The sequence below is a fragment of the Chionomys nivalis genome, chromosome 10 (genome assembly GCF_950005125.1).
Source record: "Chionomys nivalis chromosome 10, mChiNiv1.1, whole genome shotgun sequence".
Taxonomy (NCBI): domain Eukaryota; kingdom Metazoa; phylum Chordata; class Mammalia; order Rodentia; family Cricetidae; genus Chionomys; species Chionomys nivalis.
In genome coordinates, this window is record NC_080095.1 from 65,745,501 (window position 1) to 65,766,466 (window position 20,966).

The 20,966-nt window shown below is 45.0% G+C and overlaps 1 long non-coding RNA gene across 1 annotated transcript in view; it reads left to right on the plus strand.

Annotated features, from left to right (window-relative positions):
• The first annotated feature begins 305 nt into the window (after positions 1 to 305).
• Positions 306 to 20,966, plus strand: part of LOC130883014 (uncharacterized) — a 152,887-nt gene continuing 132,226 nt past the window's right edge. Inside the window, exon 1 of the long non-coding RNA XR_009057852.1 lies at positions 306 to 425. This is a non-coding gene — a long non-coding RNA (uncharacterized LOC130883014). The remainder of the gene's footprint in view (positions 426 to 20,966) is intronic.

The window sequence follows — 20,966 nt, forward strand, 5'->3', positions numbered from 1 at the left end:
GTCCTCAGGCTTTCAGTGGTGACCTCTCCATGTGGATGGCAGTGCGAAGGTACTTCTTACTCTCACCCCGGGTGTCCTAACAGAGCTGTGGGTGAGAAGGCAGTTATGGACAAGGGGACAGTTTCACGAAGACTGACACTTCACTAAGAAAGCATCTTCAAAATTATTCAAGAAGAGTCATTTTAAGAAAGTGTAATTCCTCAGACAGGGGATTTCTAAAATAGCAAAGCATGCTTTAATGCTGAAAAGACTCAGAATTAGCTATAGGATTAGTGCATTCTTTTTTTTTTTCTTCCTTTTTGCAGTTTTAGAGATGGGGTGCCATGTTGGCCAGGCTGGCATCAAACTTTATCCGTAGCTGAGGTTGACCTGATGACCTTTAAACTCCTGATGACCCTGCTCCCGTGCAAGTGCTGGAAATACAGGTAAGCACCACTATGCCTTGCACTACGATGGTTTAAGAAACTGGAACTTATATTAAAACAATGTTTTTACTGTGAAGAGTCGAGGACATTGAATAGTTATTTTTTTCCCCCTTCAAAATGGCAAAGGCATAGTCTTCAGCCTGAAAGGGATGCTGGGAAATCTGATGTCTTGATGATCAAGGCCTCACCAAGGGATTTTCTTTGGCCACCATTTTCACTAAGATGTGAAATTCTAGACAAAGACTCATTTGTAAGACAAACTAATTATGTCTCATCTCATGCCTATAAAGTTAGCAGCCTCTTTAGCTGGTGGAAAGAAAAATGTGAAGGAGAAGGATGTATTTATAGTAGATGATTGGTTGAAATAAGTTAACTAAGAGAAGTTTTAGAGAAGGCAGGCAAAGATATGCTTTGGCATACAGGAGATCACTCTTGTTGGTCCTGGATCAGAAAGACATTTTCTGATGGTGGGATCCAAGCTTCTTGGAGAAAAGGGAACCATGGGATGAGATACTGAACTTCAAGAGACATCTGTAAAACTAGCCTTTTCACTTTGCGTTCTTGATAGCTGTTGAATGGGAGAAAATTGAGATGATAGTAATATGAGTTAAAATCCCCCCCCCCGCTTGAACATTTGTAATCCGACATAACAAATTATCAAGCCTCACATCTGGCTTTTGAAAAGTGTAACATTGTCGCTATTATTAGATAAAGATAAGACACTGGGTAAAATGACCACCTCTTTGTCTTGTCATTCGTTGGGCATAAAGCTGTGCTACGGACCTGGAGTCTTCCTGAAATGTAAGCGAATGGATTGTCTCTGGACTTTTGGTCCAGGCTTGCTTCATCTTGGCACCTAGACTCTAAATTTCCCAGGAATGTGGACCTTCCCCACTTGTCTTAGTTGGGGTTCTATGGCTGTGATGAAACCCCATGACCAAAGAGCAAGCTGGGGAGGACAGGGCTTGTCTGGCTCTCACTCCACATCTCCATCCATCTCTGAAGGAAGGCAGGACAGGAACCCAAACAGGGCAGGAACCTGGAGGCAGGAGTTGATGCAGAGGCCATGGAAGATGCTGCTTACTGGCTTGTTCATCAAGGCTGCTCAGCCTGCTTTCTTATAGAACCCAGGACCATCACTAACCACAACGGGTTGGGCCCTCTGCCATGAATCACTAATTAAGAAAATGCCCTAGAGGCCAGATCTTATGGAGGCATTTTCTCTGTTGAGGTCCCCCCCCCTCCCCACAGATAACTCCAGCTTGTGTCAGATTGACATCAAACTCGTCAGCACACCCTCTGATGGAGGAAGGTCATTTGTCAATAAACAAACTGCCTTGGCCCATTTGATAGGCTATCCCTTAGGTGGGTGGAGTAGACAGAATAGAATGCTGGGAGGAAGAGGAAGTGAGCTCAGATGGCAGCACCAATCTACTTTCAGAAGAAGATGGGCATCAGAGAGGATCCTTATGGAGTTTGATAGCCATTTGGGCAAGAAACTGCTCTTGCCTGGACTATTGTATAAACTGGACATAGAGAACCCGCAGAGAGAGGACTGCTGAACTTGCGTAAAGGTGAGATGATCTTTCGGGGTTCCTGATTCATGAAGGAGTCTGCGAGACATAGCAGATAGTGACTGAACTGACTTTGAAATTTCCTGCTTCATGGAAATGTGTGCTGGAAACTATGGGCGTTTAGGCTGAAGATGGATGCCCCAACGGTACAGAGAAACTTTGGGTGACTGTCAAGGCAGCGAGATGTCTCTGTCATTTCTAGAGTTTAGAAGTTGCTTATTTCTTGTTTGCTTAGGTAATATTATATCCTTCTGGAGTCTTTGATAGAGTTGAAGAATAGATAGATAGTTATAGTTTTCTTTAGTTATGATAAAGATAAAATAGATGTAAATATTGTAACTGTAATTCTTACTTGATAACTGTTTTGCTATATGTAATTTTGCTATGTTAGAGCCTTTCCTTTTTGTTTAAACAGAAAAAGGGGAAATGATGGAGGAAGGTCATTGGCTAATAAAGAAACTGCCTTGGCCCATCTGATAGGGCAGAATTTAGATAGGTGGAGTAAACAGAATAGAATGCTGGGAGGAAGAGGAAGTGAGCTCAGACTCGACAGCTCTGCTCTCTGGAGCAGATGCCATGCTCCCCTCTCCCCGGCAGACGCGATAAAGCTCCGACCCAGGATGGACGTAGGCTAGAATCTTCCCGGTAAGCGCTCCTTTGGGTGCTACATACATGAACAGAAATGGGCCAAGCAGTGTTTAAAAGAATAGTTTGTGTGTCGTTATTTTGGGGCATAAGCTAGCCAGGCAACCATGAGCCGGGCTGTGGGAAGAGGCCCGCAGCTCCCTACTACACACCCTCTGTCCGCCGGTGCTCAACCCAAGCTCTGTCGGCCACCTCTCCAGGGAGCAAAGCTTTCACTCATCCCCCAAAGAATGGGGGAGAAGCATCGGATTCCTTTCTCCCTATTTTGAGGATGGCAAAGGGAAGCCGAGGGAGTGGTAAAGGCCACTTTGGAGACAGTGCTGAATTATAAAACCTTCAGACTTCACTGCAAGTACTAAATAGAAGAAGAGTATTATAAATGGCAGTCACCGGGCAGGAGGGATGGCTTGGCAGTTAAGAGCAAGTACTGCATTTGCAGAGGACCCAAGTTAGGGTCTCAGCACCTACACTGTAGGAATCACAACTGCCATTAATTCCATCTTCAAGGGGATCCCATGTGTTTGATTTCTCCAGGCACCTGCACTCTTCTACACCCCCTTATTTCTGAAAAATAGTATTTAAAAAAAAACCAGATATTAGAAACTCTACTGTAATCTATGCTCGCTAGAAGAATGTTCAAGGGTGCCACAGGGTGTTTCTACAGTCAGGAAAAAGAAGCGATACAGCCCTAGGTGAGAGGGTGGCATCTCTGTGACACTAAGTCCCTGACTTTTCTGAGTGTTAAAGCTGTGTACTGATTATCTCAAAAGCTATGGTCCAAGAAAAAAAGAAATTCCATCAGGAGATAGATGCATTTGGTGGCAGCCTTGACAGGGAGGTAATAATTTTATAACTGAGAAAAAGAAGCAGAGATATTTAAGAAATGGTACACTATCCCACTGGGGGCCTCCTTCCCTCCCCAACTTGATATGGGGTTGCCTACAGGCACCTTTAGTCAAGAGCTGATTAGCACCTTTAGTCAAGTATGTCTGCTAATTTATGCTGGAGTGATTAAGATCTTTATTGGAAAATTGAGCAATATCAGGATCAATAGCCACAGCCTTTGAAATGGTGACAAACACTCAAAAACCCCTGGTGTGTGTGTGTGTGTGTGTGGCCTGCACCTGTGAGCAGTCAAAGAGAACACTCACCCTTCTGGCACTTTGGGATTGAGGTTCATGGCCTGAGGGGACAATGAAATCAGTCAGGTGTTTACATGGGGGTATGCAGATACCATAAAACTCCTCATAATGAGTTTAGCTCAGTTCACTTGGAAAGCGAAAGGTAGAGATCAAGAGAAAACATGGCTGCTCTGTTCTGACCTTTCCAGGATATAATCAATAGGCTTATGGGATGTTTCAGAACAGTCCGTAACCAAGATCTTTAAAATAATTGAGAGTGAGATTTGGACAGAAGAAGGAAAATAAGACCCTATTTACATTAATTTTTAGGACATATTTTTTTTGGCTCTTTGCTTCTTTTTGCTGGTTTATCTTATTCTCACAGGAAAAACTGCATATTTCTCCAGCTGGAAGAGAGGATGAAGGGGAACAGGGGACGTGTCGGCTTTTGTTCTGTGATTGAAACTGCTCTTCCCCTGAGATGCTCATGGGATGAAGAACCCTTTCTTAGGGCTGCAGAGACAGCATTGCAGAGCCTCATCCAATCCCTACTCCTCCCCATTCCTTCCCATGGCCCTAACATTTCAGGTTGTGGTGAACACCAAAGTGTTCCTGCAACCTTTTGGTGGAGTATATCTGAAGGTGCAACAGAGAAAGCCGTATTTCTTGTAATAAAGTCTGCCCCAAAGCCCAGCTATCTCTTTTCTGGTGCCTCCAATTTCTCAGCAGCAGGAAAACCTCTTGTGAGTTCTGAGGATTTTAAGGTATTTTTACTTCCGGGAGTTACGTTAGCATAGGCTACTGGGCTTGAGACTATCCCTCACTATTATATCTCTGCAAAAGGCTTGTTCTAGTTTGCTGTCCATTGCCGTGATAAAACACTGACCGACCAGAAACAACTCAGGAGCTGGCGTGGTGATGCACACCTCTGATCCCAGCACTCGGGAGATGGAGGCAGGCAGCTCTCTGTATCTCTGTGAGCTTGAGACCAGCCAGGTCTACAGAGTGAGTTCCAGGCCAGCAAGGACTTCAAAATGAGACCTTGTTACAACAATTACAACATGAAGCAAAAGCAACTTGGGGAAGAAGAAAGGGTTTATCTTATTGTTTGCTCAATTGTTTTGGAAGCAGGGTCTTTCTACGTAGTCCTTACTACCCTAATAACACTCTCCCCCCATATGGGCTAGCTTGGCCTTGAACTCAGAGATTCTCCTGCCTTCACCTTTTGAGTGCTGGGATTAAAGATGTGTGCCACCACACTTAGTTTTTAAGGAGCTTATTTTAGGAAAAGGGGTATGGTCCATCACTGAGGGAAGCCAAGGCACAAACTCAAGGCAGGAGTTTGAAGAAGTAAGCATGGAAGAATGATGCTTACTGCCTCGTTCAGATGGCTTTATTATACAACCTAGGACCATATACCCAGGGTGGCACCACCATATCAATCATTAACCAAGAAAACGCCCCGTAGACACGCCTACATATGGAGGCCATTTCTCAGTTAAGGCTGTCTTCCCAGGTGTCTCTAGTTAGTGCTAAGTTGACAGAAGCTAAGCTGCACTTGGATTTGGCAGGTGCAAGACCATTTGTGCCTCCTGAGAAGCCCAAAGGGCAGTACAAGAGGTGCTGTCTGAGGCTGGCAAAGCGCTTGGATCATAGCCTGTGCCAAAGCGTATAGTCTTAACCTCAAAAAACTGAGCAGAACCTGGCAATATGCCCTTCACTTGGCAGAAGGAAGTACTGAGACTAGAGGTGGCCACAGAATCTCGAAGCAGCATATAAATGTTGATGTTGGTTTTCTGCATCAGTCTCTCTCCATCCTTGGAACTTCCACCTCAGCACTTAGGAAACTGGGCTAAGCCCAGATAATCGATCCCAGAGGCCCGCGCTTCCAAACGATGCGCTTGATCTCATGTGTACCTGCTTGGGAGAGCCAGTTCTGCCTTTCTCTTTCAGCTCAGTTTATTTCATGAGTTATTAACTTTTTCATGAGTATAGGCATCTTCCTGTCTGTATGCACGTGTACCATGCATGTGCCTAGTGCCAACAGAGGCTAGAAGAGGGTGTCAGATGCCTTGAAACTGGAGTTACAGGTGGTTGTGAGCCTTTATGTGGGTGCTGGAACTTGATCCTATCTAATGGGAGAACAGCAAGTACTTTTAACTGCTGGGCAATCTCTCCAGCTCCCCCAGCTCTGTTTATTGCTCTCATCTTGGTACATTAAAGCGAGAGGGGATATTCATATCACAGAAGTGTGGATGGCTGCAAAGCGGAGACAGTTGTTAAACTTTTACCAGCATCCTCTGCCTTGAGCCTGCCATTAGGGCTCAAGACTAGTCTGAGGTCTGGATCTTATTTTCATAATAATTTTAATTTGACCCATAATAACCACATGTAGATAGGGGTACAGTTTAAGTATTGAATATTTGTGTACATGATGTAATGAACAAACGAAGTGACTAGTTTATTTGTCACTTTGTATATTTATTGTTCCATTGTGGTTAGAGCATCAAAATCCCCTTATGCGGTTTTGGAATACATAATAACTGTTCTTATTATACTCCCCTACTATATACTTGGATCTTTGTTGATCATCTTCTCCCTATTTATCCTCCTCCTCTTTTTATTCTGAAGTCACTTTCCTACCTGTACTTTCCATGTGGCCAAATAGATGCAGTCTGTGAATGAGTCATACAGTATTACTTTTCTGTTTAAGCATAAAGTCTAGGTCCATTCATGTTGTTACCAAGACAGCCGTGTACTGCTTCATTATATAGGAATGCCGCACTTTCTTTCTCATCCATGGTTAGACACTTGGGCTGATGCTAAACCTTGGCAGTTCTCTAAGATGCCGCATAGACTTAATGATACTCTTTCCAGTATGATTTTTTCCCCTTTGGCTACCTTGCCCAGTAGTAGAATTGGATAGTTCTATTTTGGTTTTTTGAGGAAACTTCATACTGTTTTTAACATAATGACTTACTAAATTATATCATATAAGAGTTCCCTTCTTCATAACCTTTCCAACGCCTGTTTCTTGTCTTTTGGATCCCAGTCTTTCTAACAGATATGAAATGATGTCTTGTAGTCATTTTAATTTGCAGTTCCCCGATTATTGGTGATGGGAACATATTTTCATATGCCTGCTAGCCATTTGTATACATTCTAAGTGTCTGTTGAAATCTTTAGCCCATTTTCACTGGGTTACTTAGTCTTGGGTATTGAGCTGGTGAGTTTCTGATATTTTCTGGGCATTAATCCTTTGTCAACTGTACGGTTTGTTCGTTGGCTCCTTTTCTTTATGCCCTAACTGAAACACCTGACAAAAACCACTTAAGGGAGGGGGAAGGTGGTGGAGGGACTTGGCTCACAGTTGCAGGGAGTCTCAATCATTGCGGCAGATAAGGCATTACGCAGGAGCTGTTTATCTGCGGCAGTGGGGATTTATGACCGCAGCTTTTATACTGTGGCTGACCAGGAAGCAGAATCAAAGGCAGATACAACCTCCAAATCCTGTGCCCAGGGGTCCACCTCTGTTAACTAGACCCCAGGTCCCAAAGTTTCCATAATTTCGTAAAATGCTGCAGCATCTGGAGATCACATGTTCACATACGTGAACCTGTGTATGTGTGTTTGTGGGGTGGCTGGGATTTCACATTCAAGGAACAACATTCTATTTTTATCTCCCATAGGCTCAGGGCCCTTGTGTAATGCAAAACACACTCAGTCCAACTTCAAAAGTCTCCATAATCCTAACAATTCTAACACTGTTCAAAAGTTAAAACACTGTCCAGAGTCTCAGCTGGAGAGATGGCTCAGCAGTTAAGAGCACTGGCTGTCCTTCCAGAGGATCCAGCATCCACATGGTCGCTCACCACTTTCTGTAACTCCTGTTTCAGGGCATCCAACACCCTCACATAGACATATATTCAGACAAAACACCAATGTACTATACATACATATATATATATATATGTATGTATGTATGTATTTACTATAAATTATATCTATAAATCCTACTGGATATATATATTTCCAGGGCACAAAAGAGTTTGCCTTGGGTCTCAGAAGAGACTTTGGATACGCACTCCTCAAGAGCATAACTTTTGCTGTCTCCATTCTGTCGGTGATCTGGTCTTCCAAACTCCCACCAGCGTGTCCCACTAAGGTCAGCTTGAAACGTCCTAGGGACTCCTTAGCCTGCATCTGTTGAGAGCCAGAGCAATTCCAGGCTTTCTTGGGGCCCTGATGAAAGACAAGAAGAACCTAGCTCTGTGCCCATGCCCTGGAAAAAACTTGGCAAGGCCCAGTCTGGGATTAGATCCATAGCCTCAGAAGTATCCAAGGAGTTAAGTTTTTGGCTCCTGAGAATTTGGCTTTTCCCTCAAAAGAGACTGGATTCATCTGTCCCAAGGCTGCTGTGTGATTGGTCTATAATTCTCTTGAGATACCCTGTGTTCCCTTTGTGTGACATTGCTTGATTAGCTGACTAATTCTTGCTGACTTTGTCCCATTGTATGTTATCTTTCTGTAGTTTTTTTTTTTTTTTTTTAAAAAAAAAAAAAAAACTCTTTATTCTTTGGGGCCCTGCCACCCAGTCCAGCTCCCCATTAAATGAATGGAGACTTATTCTTACTTATGAATGTCCGATCTTAGCTTGGTTTCTTCCTAGCCAGCTTTTCTTAATTTAAATTATCTCATCTACCTTTTGCCCCTGAGACTTTACCTTTTTCTATTTCTGTATATCTTTTCTTTCCTTCTTATTCCATGTCTGACTGTGTGGCTTGGGGGGGGGGTGTGCCCTGGCATCTTCCTCTCCTTTTTTCTTGTCCTTCTCTCTTGTGTCTTCTCTTTCTATTTATTTTGCCTAGCAGCCCCTCCGTTTTCTCTCTCCTGCCTAGTAATTGGCCATTCAGCTCTTTATCAGACCAATCAGGTATTTTAGGCAGGCAAAGTAGCACAGCTTCACAGAGTTAAACAAATGCAACATAAAAGAATGCAACACATCTTTGCATCATTAAACAAATATTCCACAGCATAAATGAATGTAATACATCTTAAATTAATATTCCACAACATCTTTCCATTGACTGTTTCCCAGTTCTCCCCTGAAGGTAGTATATGAGGTGCTGCATTTCTTAATAAGCTTACTTGGCATGCATGTGAGTCCACTCTTCTGTTTCCATTAACTCTGAACCCCTGGACTTTCTTCCTCAGGGCCCTGACACTAAAGGATGACCTTCCGGTCTGGGTCATGCATCTCCAAAGTCTTCCATATTCCTTCCACACACTAGTTCCAAAGTCCTAAGAACCCCCTGGCCAGGTTTATCACAGCACCAGCTCAACCACTTGGCACCAATTTTCTATGTTAGTTACTTATCTTATCCTAGTGACCAAGCTACATGATGGAGGCCACTTTGAGCTCACAGTTTCAGAGAGTCTCATTCCATCATGATGCAGAGGGCAAGGCAGCCGGAGATGCTCAGTCTGCAGGCAATGCTAGGCTGTGGCTGCTTCTCACATTGGGAACAGTGGGGAAGCTTGGAGGTCAGACTGGAGGCAGAGATATAATGATATAATAATGTATCTTCAACCCTAGTGACCCACCCGCACCAGGCAGGCCTCATGTCCCAAAGGTTCCATAATCTCCCCCACTGTGCCACCCACTGGGGACCAAATGTTTAGATACTTGAGCCTATGGGGGACATTTCAAAGCCTCTGAGTTTGCTAATCTTTCCCACTGAGTTGCTTCCTTAGCTACCTGGCAGCTTTTTAGTGTGGTATAATCCCTTTTGTCAGAATTTAAAAAGATTCTTGTCCAGACAAATGTCACAAGAGAAGCATTTTCTCTATGCTTTCTTTAGTGCTTTTTATAGATTTGTGTCTTACATTTGATTTATCTTTTCTTTTTTGAGGAAGAATGTTACTATATAGCCCAGGCAGGCCTCGAAGTTATGACCCTTCCTTCTTATCCTTCTCAAGATAACATTCATGCCTCAGCTCACACTAAAGTCTAAGCCATATTGACTAGATTTTTGTAACCACTAAGGCCAGTTTTCATTTCCTCTCTTCTCCTTTCCTTTTCTTTTCTCTCTCTCTCTCTGCAGATATTCAGCTTTTGTACTTTTTTGCAGAATCAATTTTTAAAAAATAAAGATCGTTCTCTCTACAATATATGTTACTGCTACCTAGGGAAGTCAGTTAGCTGTATATGTGTGGGCTTATTTCTGAGGTCTTTATATTACCCTACCACTTCATATATCTTCTTTACCACACCCCCGTGCCTTGGATTGCTATCGTTTTATACACATGGACTAGGTTGAACTGAGAAACTCATGCTCTTTTGGTTCACAATCCTTGATGCTCACTTCACTATCAATGACATGACTATTCTACGTGCCTCTGGTCACAGTTCTCGTTCCTTTCTGGATTCTTTCAGAGCTTTCTATCCGTGGTTCTCTGGACATTCAGATTCCAGAGTAGGAATGGAGTATGGGTAGTTTACCTTGTGGGCTGTTGTTGCTATTTTCCCTGCTTTCCCTGGATCCTCAAACAGAACTTGAGGATAGAGAGAGTGAGTACCATTTAGAGGTGTTATTAATGATGTTAACAATTCAAGAGATGTCTGTCTTAAGAAGCAGGAAAAAATGACTTGAAAGGCATATTAAAATAGTTTGAAGTGGGGGTAACAACTATTCAGGGTAAATGCCACGAGAGGGAGGACTCTGTGGGCTCCGTTCTAATGATTCTCGAATGTTCCCCTACTGTGGCTTCCTTACGAGCCTTGATGTGCTGTTCTTCCAGGGCTTGATTTGTGATTTAAAAAAGAAATCATAATTGATTTACAACAAAAGCTAATCAAGGCTTACCCTTGTTCATTGACAGGAAAGACAGGGCAGGAATAACCCAGAGCAGGGAACGTAGGGTTGCATAGACGATCAGGAAAGTTCTGGAAGGAGATGCAGGCAACAGCAGCAGCTGATTCTAACAGTGTCGGCTGTCTATCTGCAGGGCATCTGTAGACAGGAGGCTGCCCTAACGTCAATCATCACTACCTCTACCCCACCCCAGGCATGTGAGGGCTGTGCTCCTTGAGATCCAAAGGATCCTACAGGGCTCTAACTTTTCCATCTCTCGTTTGCTGCGCTCTTGGCTTTCTACGCCAGGAGGCCATGTCACTGAGGAGAACCCAGATAAACATGACCTACCAGAAGATCCTCCATCTCGTTTATAGAACAGTGTCAAGGCAAGTACTGGGGTTCTGGGACCACAAAGGTTCTACTGATTACAGCATGGGGAACCTCCACTTTGATTCACTCTGAGACACTGTCAGTTAGGTTTGGGGGACGGGATGAAAATGCGCTTTTGGAGGTGCATCTTGATGACCATGTGAGAGTGTCCATGGAGTGGAGAGGGGGTGTGCAGGAAAGGAGGAGCAGATACCGGCTCTTCAGTGCTCGTGACAATGCCCTGGAAGAGTCCACTGTGTCTCTTCTGCTTTCTGTCACATCTGTCAGATTCCCTATACTGATTCTGCTAACACGTGGAAGATTGTCTGAGGAGAAGATGATAAGCGAGACAAGCGTGATGTTTTAAAAATGAAGAGAGGAGCAGGCTTATCTGAATCATGGAGTCCTTTCCTAGAAGGGCCCAGATTGTTGTCCTGCACGTGTGCCGTCGGGCAGTCCATCTCTGCCGAAGCCGCTGGGCTCTGGAACACAAGGATGCTTTGAGATGAGCCAGCCTTCATAGTGGACCTGTTATTCTCAGGGCTTCCTCCTGTGTTTTTTCTTCAGTGTTAACAAACTCTTCCTGTGGCTCTGCACCAGACACCTGTTTTACCCACCTGGCATGGCCCCGATCACCTGGTCAGTCTTGGCTGATCCCCTGTCTCATCAGCATGGGTGCCTTATAGCTGAACTCCAGGGTCCTTCTTGGGAAGTCAGACAGATGCAGACTCCCAGAACTGATGCAACGGTAAACCCCATGTCAACATGTGTGGAGTCTGGCGGATCTAAGCTTTGGATAGCACCCGCCCAGGGAGTGTCTGTCCCTCATTTTCCCGTCTTTCTGCCTGCACACTCCCATAGCCAGCTGTTTGTGACTTTCAGATTGACGAAGGTGTCAGCTCCTGTTTGTGTCTGGCAGTGGACTGCTGAGGATAACAGCTCACTCTCTATAGCACTTGAGCCCGATCCAAGGCCAGGGACCAGGGAGATGATCTGAAGCTGGTGTCAGATGAATGACTAAAGGCAGGCAGACCTGTGTGTGTGGACACCCAGTCTGGTTAAGTGGAGGGCTATTCTGGCGGTTGCCAAGGAAACTGATCTAAAATTAGAAATACAGTACCAATTAATTTAGAATTTTTACATATTGCTCCCGGTATTACTGACAAAATGCCAGTAAATCTTTCCTTTGGTAACTTAATGTACTCTCTATATAGAATGTGAGTACTCCATCAATAGTAAAGTTTTTTTTTTTATTCAAGCCTTCCCCCCCCCACCGTTCCTCTGTCTTTTAAAAAGTATGATTTTATGGTTTTTTTTTTTTTTTTTGAAGAAACACACAAAGAACTAAGAGAAAAGTACTCCTTGGGTACCCAGAATTGAACCAATTGTACTCCCTGACTCATCACTGGCTGAGACTCGACGGTCTTTTATTTGATATGTTTATGACATAATACGCACCTCCCGACCTCTCAGTTTCCAAGATCTGGAACACTAACAGGTCCGTCCCCGCTGCCTTCTACCCTTTCCCATCTGCTGCCATCCTGCAGCCCCTGCTCTGGGTTATCATTCCTTTCCTCCTTTCCTTTGTGTAGAAGTCTGGTCACATCTGTGTGACGCTTTAAATACCCTGTTTATATCTAAACAGAGAGCTCTCAGAAGATGACTCTCAAAGGGCCCAAAGACACTTAAGAAAATGTTCCACATCCTTAGTCATCAGAGAAATGCAAATCAAAACAACTCTGAGATCCCATCTTACACCTGTCAGGATGGCCAAGATCAAAAACACTGATGACAGCTTATGCTGGAGAGGATGTAGGGTAAAGGGAACACCCCTGCATTGCTGGTGGGAATGCAAGCTGGTACAAGCTGGTACAGCTCTGGATATCAGTATGGTGAGTTCTCAGAAAATTAGGAAACAATCTACATCAAGACCCAGCAATACCAGTGTTGGTTATACACTCAAAAGATGCTCAATCGTACCACAAGGACATGTGCTAAGCTATGTTCATAGCAGCATTGTTCACAATAGCGAGAACTTGGAAACAACCTAGATACTCCTTAGCCGAAGAATGGATAAGAAGATGAGGTCCATTTACACAATGGAGTACTACACAGCGGTAAACAGTAATGACATCTTCAAATTTGTGGGCAAGTGGATGGATCTAGGAAAAAAACCATATTGAGTGAGGTAAGCCAGTCCTACAAAGACAAATATAATATGAACTCACTCATAAGTGACTTCTAGACATAAAACAAAGAAAAACCAGCCTACAAGACATAACCTCAGAGAATTTAGACAACCAAGAGGACCCTGAGAGAGACATACATGGCTCCACATAGGAAAGTGAAAAAGACAAGAGCTCCTGAGTAAATTGGGAATGTGGGGGTCATGGGAGAGGGTAGAAGAGGAGAGGGGAGGAAAGTTGGGGAGTGGAGAAAAATGGTTTTTTTTTTTTTTTTTTTTTTGGTTTTTTGAGACAGGGTTTCTCTGTGGTTTTGGAGCCTGTCCTGAAACTAGCTCTTGTAGATCAGGCTGGTCTCGAACTCACAGAGATCCGCCTGCCTCTGCCTCCCGAGTGCTGGGATTAAAGGCGTGCGCTACCACCGCCCGGCAAGTGGAGAAAAATGTATAGCTCAATAAAAACAATAAAAAAAATACTGTTTCTGTTCTTTGTTAATAGACAGTCATGGGGCTGGAGAGATGGCCCAGCTATGAAGAACACCGGCTGCTTTTCCAGAGGGCTGGGTTCAACTCCCAACAGTCACATGTGGCTTGCAGCTATCTGTAACTCCAGTTCCAACTAATCTGATGCCCTCTTCTGGCCTACAAAGGCACAGCACACATTTGGTGCACATACACGCATGCAAAAAACACCCATGCACATAAAATAAAAATAACTAAGTAAGAGAGAAAGAGAGAGAGAGAGAGACAGAGAGAGACAGAGAGAGAGACAGAGACAGAGACAGAGAGAGAGAGAGAGAGACTACCATGCTGTATATGGTCTTCTGGGACTCTCACCTTTGTGCTGGGAATATCAACCCAGGGTCTCTCATATGCTGAGTCTGTGTTCCACCACTGGGCCACACCTTGAGCCAACACTTGCTTTGTATTTTGCATTGTGCTACCACTGAGTTATCGACATAGTTTGCCTAACTGAAGTCACTCATCCTAATTATTGTCTACTAGTCTCTATAGAGAATGTATTAGAATGCGTATCCACTGAAAGGCGTGTGGTTTGTGTCCAGTTGATGCTTTTATAAGAAGCATTGATTTGACACTCTTACCCATGTTGTCAAAGCACCCATGCAGAAACTAAGCTCTTCTCTGTCAGTGATAGGGCCTTATACAGAACTGAAGAAAACGCTAAACAAAAGCAGCCACAACAAAAACCAAAACAAACCTTCCAATATGGGTGGGAATTAGAGAAATAGGGTGAGGAGTTAGCAGGGAGCGAGAAAAGGAGAACACACACAGATGGTCCCTGTCTGAGTCACTGTTCTGTTGCTGTGAAGAGACACCATGACCAGGCAATGCTTCCGTCCATACCTTGGTTATGGTATTTCATCACACCAAAGAACAGTGACTAAGACATTATTTCTGTGTTCTTTTTTTCCCTCATGTCTGACAGCTCCTCACCCCGTTGGTGTGGTTCCTACCCATATTTGAAAGATGTTGGCGGAATAAATTTTGAACCATTAGCCTATTCCAGGTGACTCGTTTTGACCTGACCCTTGTGAATGAATGAATGAAAGAATGAAGGAAGGAAGATCCTTGGAATAAAGGATCACCATCAGCTCATGTGGTACCAGCTTTGGAGGGGGTGCTATCTCTGACCTTTGCAATAAAGAGATTAAAATGTTCTGTGCATATGCATGTATATGCAAATGAGCACGGCTAATTAGCATGTCAGGATAGAGTGCATATCTTTGAGGAAACTCTAGGAACTATTTAATCTTGACTTAGGTTAGTTCTTTACACATCCCTGGCTTCAGATTATGGATCTATGGTAAGAGTCACGAGCTAAGTTACCATAGCCAAACTTTCCACACATAGATTCTCCAATTGCGTTTTTCCCTTTTGATAGTTGGTAAAATAAGTGCTGTTTCAGGTGGTGTGGTCCCAGGGAGATGACAAAGGCATCTCTTTGTCTAAGTATCTGCTCCTGTGTTCTGTAAACTGAAGCGGATCGAGGAGCAGCTTGGGCGTGGGGAGTACAATCCTGTTTCTACCTGTGTAGCCTGACTGGGCTGCAAAGGATGCTCCTTTCTTCCTTATGATGCTCTATACTGCCTTGGAAATCTGAGCACTGTGCACTTCAAAGCTTCTGAGCTTTGATAAGGGGATTGTGGCGACCTCTCTTCCAACTTCTATGAGACAGCATAAACAGTGGCCAGTTCTATTTAGCAGGTGCCATGCAGTGAATATTTGAATTTTTATTATTTTTACAGTTATGGACCCAAAGGCTCAATCTGATTTCTTTAGCTTTCAAAGACAATTTAAAAGTCTGAGCTCAAATTAAGAAAGGCTGTGTATTCATAAACCCAAGGACCAGGGCAGCGGTCTTCTGTTTGCCCTGTTGGGGAAAAGGAGCTATTTCTTTTTACTTTTAAAATCTGGCACATTGGTGGGGGTGGTGGCATATGCCTCTAATGCTAGTGCTTGAGAGGTCGAGGCAGGAGAAAAGCAAGTTTGAGGCCAACTCATGCTACATGAGTCTGGGGAAAAGGAAAAGACATAATAATTGATATCTGTATCTAATAATTGATCATGTGTGCAATGTGTAATGACCAGACTAGAGTAAATAGCATTCCTATAGCCTTAGCTCTTCAGCACGTCTTTATCATGGGAACACAAACTTTCCTCCTACCTCTTTATGAAATGCATAACAATAACCTAACCGATGGCAAGGCAGAGTTGCCCCACTGTGCAATGGAGCACAGAACTTATTCCCACTTAAGTTTTTGAAAGAATGAGTTCACCAGGAAACTCCTATACTGGTACACTTCAAAGAGCTTTGGCATCTGCTTCTGTCAGCCTGGGGCTTGCTGGAGCCTCAGGGGCCCTGGAGTGGGGTGTTCTCCGCTTAGAGGAAGCAATCTACTGACCGTCTCTCCTGTCCTAGTGCGCAAACCTTTTCCAGGACAGCCTACACAAAGTGGGGGTTCATTGCAAAAGAAAAAGAAGGCCGGGTCCTTTGTTTCCGAAGTGATGGAGTTGAGAGATGTCTTAGTGGGTAGAGGTGCTCACTGCTGAGCCTGGCACCCAGTCTTCCGCGCCCACATGTTGAAAGAGAATGACCTTCTCCACATGCTTCCCACCCTCAACAAGTGACCAAATGTAATTTAAAAAAAAAATAGAGTTTGAAGGTGTCAACAGCAGTATGTGAAGGCTGAGCCTTATTCCCAGGGCCCTGTGTGACTCACAGGTCACACGTGGGTGCAGCCCTCTGGGCTCTGACCTCATAAAGGAGATTGGGCAAGAAGGGAAATCCCCTTAATTTTCTCTGAGGTGATGCAGAGTTTGCGGCACATTCTCAGGGGCGAGAGGCAGCTCCTACCGCGAGGCCAGGGAACCCCTCCACCAGGGCTTGGTGAGCGAGGACTGCCAGGGGTGTGAGCAAACCGCTGGAGTAAACCGCTGGAGTAAACGGCCGCCTTCAAGTTCCTTCCATTCGCGTTGTCGCCCTCAGCAGAGCAGTCTATCCTGAAGGGAGTCTAATTCTAATTCTTGTCTTCATTAATCTTCCCAAGTCGAGGACTTACCTATTGTGACCCCATACTGGTCGTCTGTCATCATGGCGCCTCTGTTTCCTCATTTGGAGAAAGGAGTGCTTACTTCACGGGATTAAACAGACGGTGCCTGTTAAGTAGAATCCCGGTGCATTGTCAGCTCTCAGTGAACTGTGGTCGTTATCGCTATTATTGTGGTAATCCCTTGCTTTCGGGAAAGTGTCTGAGAGAGAAAAAGGCTGTCTTTGTGCACCAACCCGCTCAGGCCCAGGGTGACAACTCAGTGAACGGCTGGCGCCGCCCCAGTAGACCTTCCCTGACTCACTTTTCTCCAGCCTCCTCCAGCCTCACTCCTTTCAAATGTAGAACCTTTTGAATATGATGAAAGTCTACACACTAAAAAAGCCACATGGCTGCCAGCAAGGTCACCCAAGGAGAGGCAACCGTGTCCTCTGGGCAGGAAGAACTACAGGCCTTGATTCTAACACGGGGAGGCTTGTATTGCTGCACTGAGCCGTGCCTGTGTGATGGGGGTCTGACAGCCTTTGTCTTGGGGGGCCCTGGACATCTGCTACGTTCTTACAGGAGCTTTGCACAGATCGTCGCTGCAGATGAGAACCCTAGCTGGCTCCTTCTGGGAGGATGTGGAGTCCCTGTCCATCTCATTTCCTTCTCTTCCCTCATGGGGTGGGGCAGGGACCCTAGCCAGAGCCCGTGTAGAGCAACGTTCTAGTGGCATAGTGATTTCTTTTATTTTACTTATTTTTGATTTTTCAAGACAGGATTTTTCTGTGTAGTCCTGGTTGTTCTGGAGACCAGGCTGGCCTCGAGCTCACAGAGATCTGTCTGTCTCTGCCTCCCGAGTGCTGGGATTAAAGTGTGTACAACCACGTCAGGCTGGAACCTCTTTAATGACACATTTACTTCCTCAGAGCTGGAGGAGTCACTTGGCCTTAGCAGGTCACCTCCTTTACCCCTCAAACTTGCATTGCATGTGACAAAGGAGCTCAGGTTCTACCCCAGGGACTCCATGGCAGGGCCTCCATGGTTTCGGCATCCCTGCCTCCAAAGGCTTCGGGACGATGTCCTGTTCTCCAGGGAAGGGTGCCCTGCTTCATCCAGTGGAGCTTGCTATTAAAGTATCCACACCCTTACTTTAGTTCTGGAGCAGAAACTGAGTGAGACTTCAGGCTTCCTGGCATTGTTGCAGAAAGTGAGAATTACTATTACAACTATTATTTTCTGTTGATAAGAAACTAAGGCTCTTCTAGCACCTGCTCAAACATGCCCAGCTGGTAAAGGGCACAGGCAGCAACTGGGAGAATCGACTAAGACTAAATACTGGACGATACCCAGAGACACAGGCAAGGGGAGTAGGCCCTGCAACACACAGAAGGGTAGGGGTGTAAAACCAAGTTATTCAAAAGTCCTGGTGCAAACAGCTGAGCCCCACACCGCATCACTGTCTCCAGCAAACTTTGGGCATCATGGGGAAGGGGCTAGAACTTCCCCACTATGGGAGGGTACCTTGACTCATTGCGAAGCAGTCCAGGAGCTGGTGGAGATGGCACGGTGCTGCAGGGGGGAGGAGGGGAGGCGTGGTGACCGTGCCACCACGGTAAAAGCATCCTGTAACAAATCCATTCCAACCAATCCCCACTGCCAGGGTTGGTGACAGGGTGAGTGGGTTGCCCTAGGGAACCAACCCGATTGCTGCAGGTAGATGGCTCCAGTACTAAGATACTTAAGGCTCCACATAACAGAGGTCCTGTGGTCATTGCTTTTCTGGTGATTGTGATAGCATATCTGATGGGAACAACTTAGGCAAAGAAGGGTTTCTTTTGGGTCCTCTAGGAGGGAGGTGAAGACTGCAGGACCAAGAGGCCATATTGCATCCGCTGTCATGAAGCAGAGGAAGCGATGGTGGTGGTCCTCAGATTGCTTCTTCAGGGACCCCAGCCCCCGGTACTGTGCTGCCTAAAGTAAATGTGGGTGTTTCCTGTTCCTTTATGTCTTTCTGGGAACACGGTCCTAGACACACCCAGAGGAATATTTCCATGGTGACTGTAAATCTTAACAAGTTGACAGCAAAAAGCAAGCATCACCAGCCCCAAGGCCTTTCACCTCTGCTCCATCACGACTATCCCAGGCTTCCTAACTCAGCTAGGCAGAGGGGCAGGGCTCCCAGTGGTACCTGGTGTCCTGGCAACCCAGGTTATGGTAAGCCTCTCTGTTATACAGTTCATAGTGTCAGGGAACTCATGTCACAATGTGTAACTTAACGTTTCATTGTGTATTCCTTTGATGGGTGCTCATCATTCCCTGTGCCTAGAACAGCGCCTGCCTCATCCAGCAGATTTAAAATCATTCAATGAATCAAGTAACAAAAAGAGGCCGGTGAAGTTGTAGCTGTCAAGAAAGTCTGACAGCAGTCAGTGAGCGCTGCCTCCCCTGGCTCTGCTGAGGAAATGTGTGGCAGATTCCATAACTGGCAGCACTCTGGAGAAAGATCCAGACTATGTTCTTTGGCAAATATAACCGTTGATCCTCTTCACTTCCTAAAAATGCATTTATCTTTGGTTGAAATGCAGTGTTGGGGCAGTAAATATGCCCTTTGCTCTGGCATTTTTCAGTACTTGGAGTTTTTAATGACCATTTCCCCCTATTTAAAGCCAAAGGTAATCAGGAAAAGGCAAAATAAGGAAAATGGATTGTGAGCCATTTTACAGCCTCCAAACAGTATTTTTTTTCTCTCTTTCTCTTCATACCCTTGACTGTCCTGAGATTGACTCACAGAGATTCATCTGCCTGCCTCTGCCTTCTGAGTGCTGGGATTAAAGGCGTGCATTATCACATCCATCCCAACCTATTTTCAAACCACATAAAATGTCTGCATATTAATGATCCCCCTTCATCCTTGTTTTCTTTCCTTTAAAAAAAAAGTGTTTGGACAGGTTCTCATGTATCCTAGGCTAGCCCCCAAATCAATGTGTAGATGGTCCTGAAGCTTCTGATCCTCTTGCTCCCTCTCCGGAGTGTGGAACCAGGATAGAGCCTAGGATTCCGTGCCTGCTGGGGAAACGCTCTCCTGTGGCAGCCCCAGCGTTACACGGTATCACAATACATGTGGACGCCGTGTTCCTTCTAAATCATGCTAACATGTCTCTTCCACTTAATATCTTTTGTAGATTTTAAAGATAAAACAATACAAAATTAACATCTATAGTGCTCCTCACATTTATCCACCACAACTTCACCCCAGTCGGCCAGCCTTTCTGCATGTCTCCTCGCCACTGCTTCCGCCATACTCCAGTAACTAGCACCTTTCCATTCTGACTTCCCTAGAGATCAGTCTTTTAAGTCCCACTTGGGAATGACCAGGGCATTGCCTTTCTGCACAAAACTTGGTTTACTTAACATAATGACCCCCAGTTCCATTCATATTGCCACAAATAACAGAATTTTATTTTCTTCTGGCCTAATAATATTCTCTATTGTTGGGACCATTTGGAGTCCTGGCCTCCAGCTGCTCTTCCCTGCTAGAAATCTTTACTTCTGATTTGAGTTACTGAAAGCTGTGTCAAAGTTGTTTACCAGCTCTGCTTCACGAGCACGTGTTGCCTTGGCCTTGAGGATCAGAGGATGGGGTTTTCACCTGTTGACCCACCTGACTGTTGGGTATACAAGCCTCCATGGGGCTGTAGAATAAGGGGCTTCTTACTAGTGACTAGAGGACTGTGTCTCTGTCTCTCTGCCTGTGTGTGTTTGTGTGTTTCAACTTCCAACCCCTTGCCCGAAGCTTGCGAACTGTATAGTAGTGCATAGAGCACAGATGGGCGCTATGCGCTGCATTCTATGTGTGTCATGTACTATTTATCATACATTATTGGGACACTTAGATTGATTCCATATCTTGGCTATTAATAGTGCTGCAGTGGACATGTCTCTGGCAGGCTGACTCTATTCCCTTGGGGCACATGAGTACTCAGTAGTGGGATTCCTGGGTCGCACGGGATTTGTTTTTTGGTATGTTGACCTCCACACCATCCTAATTCACATCCCCACCGACAGTGCACCCCGTTTCTCCACACCCTCACCAGCACTTGGTCCTTTTTGCCTTTGGATGATTGCCATTCCGCCAGAGGAAAGTGATCCCTTGCCGTGGTTTTGAATTGCGTTTCCCTGATTTGTGATAGCAGATAGGTTTTCAGTGTGCCTGCTGATTGTTTGCATGTCTGATTTTGA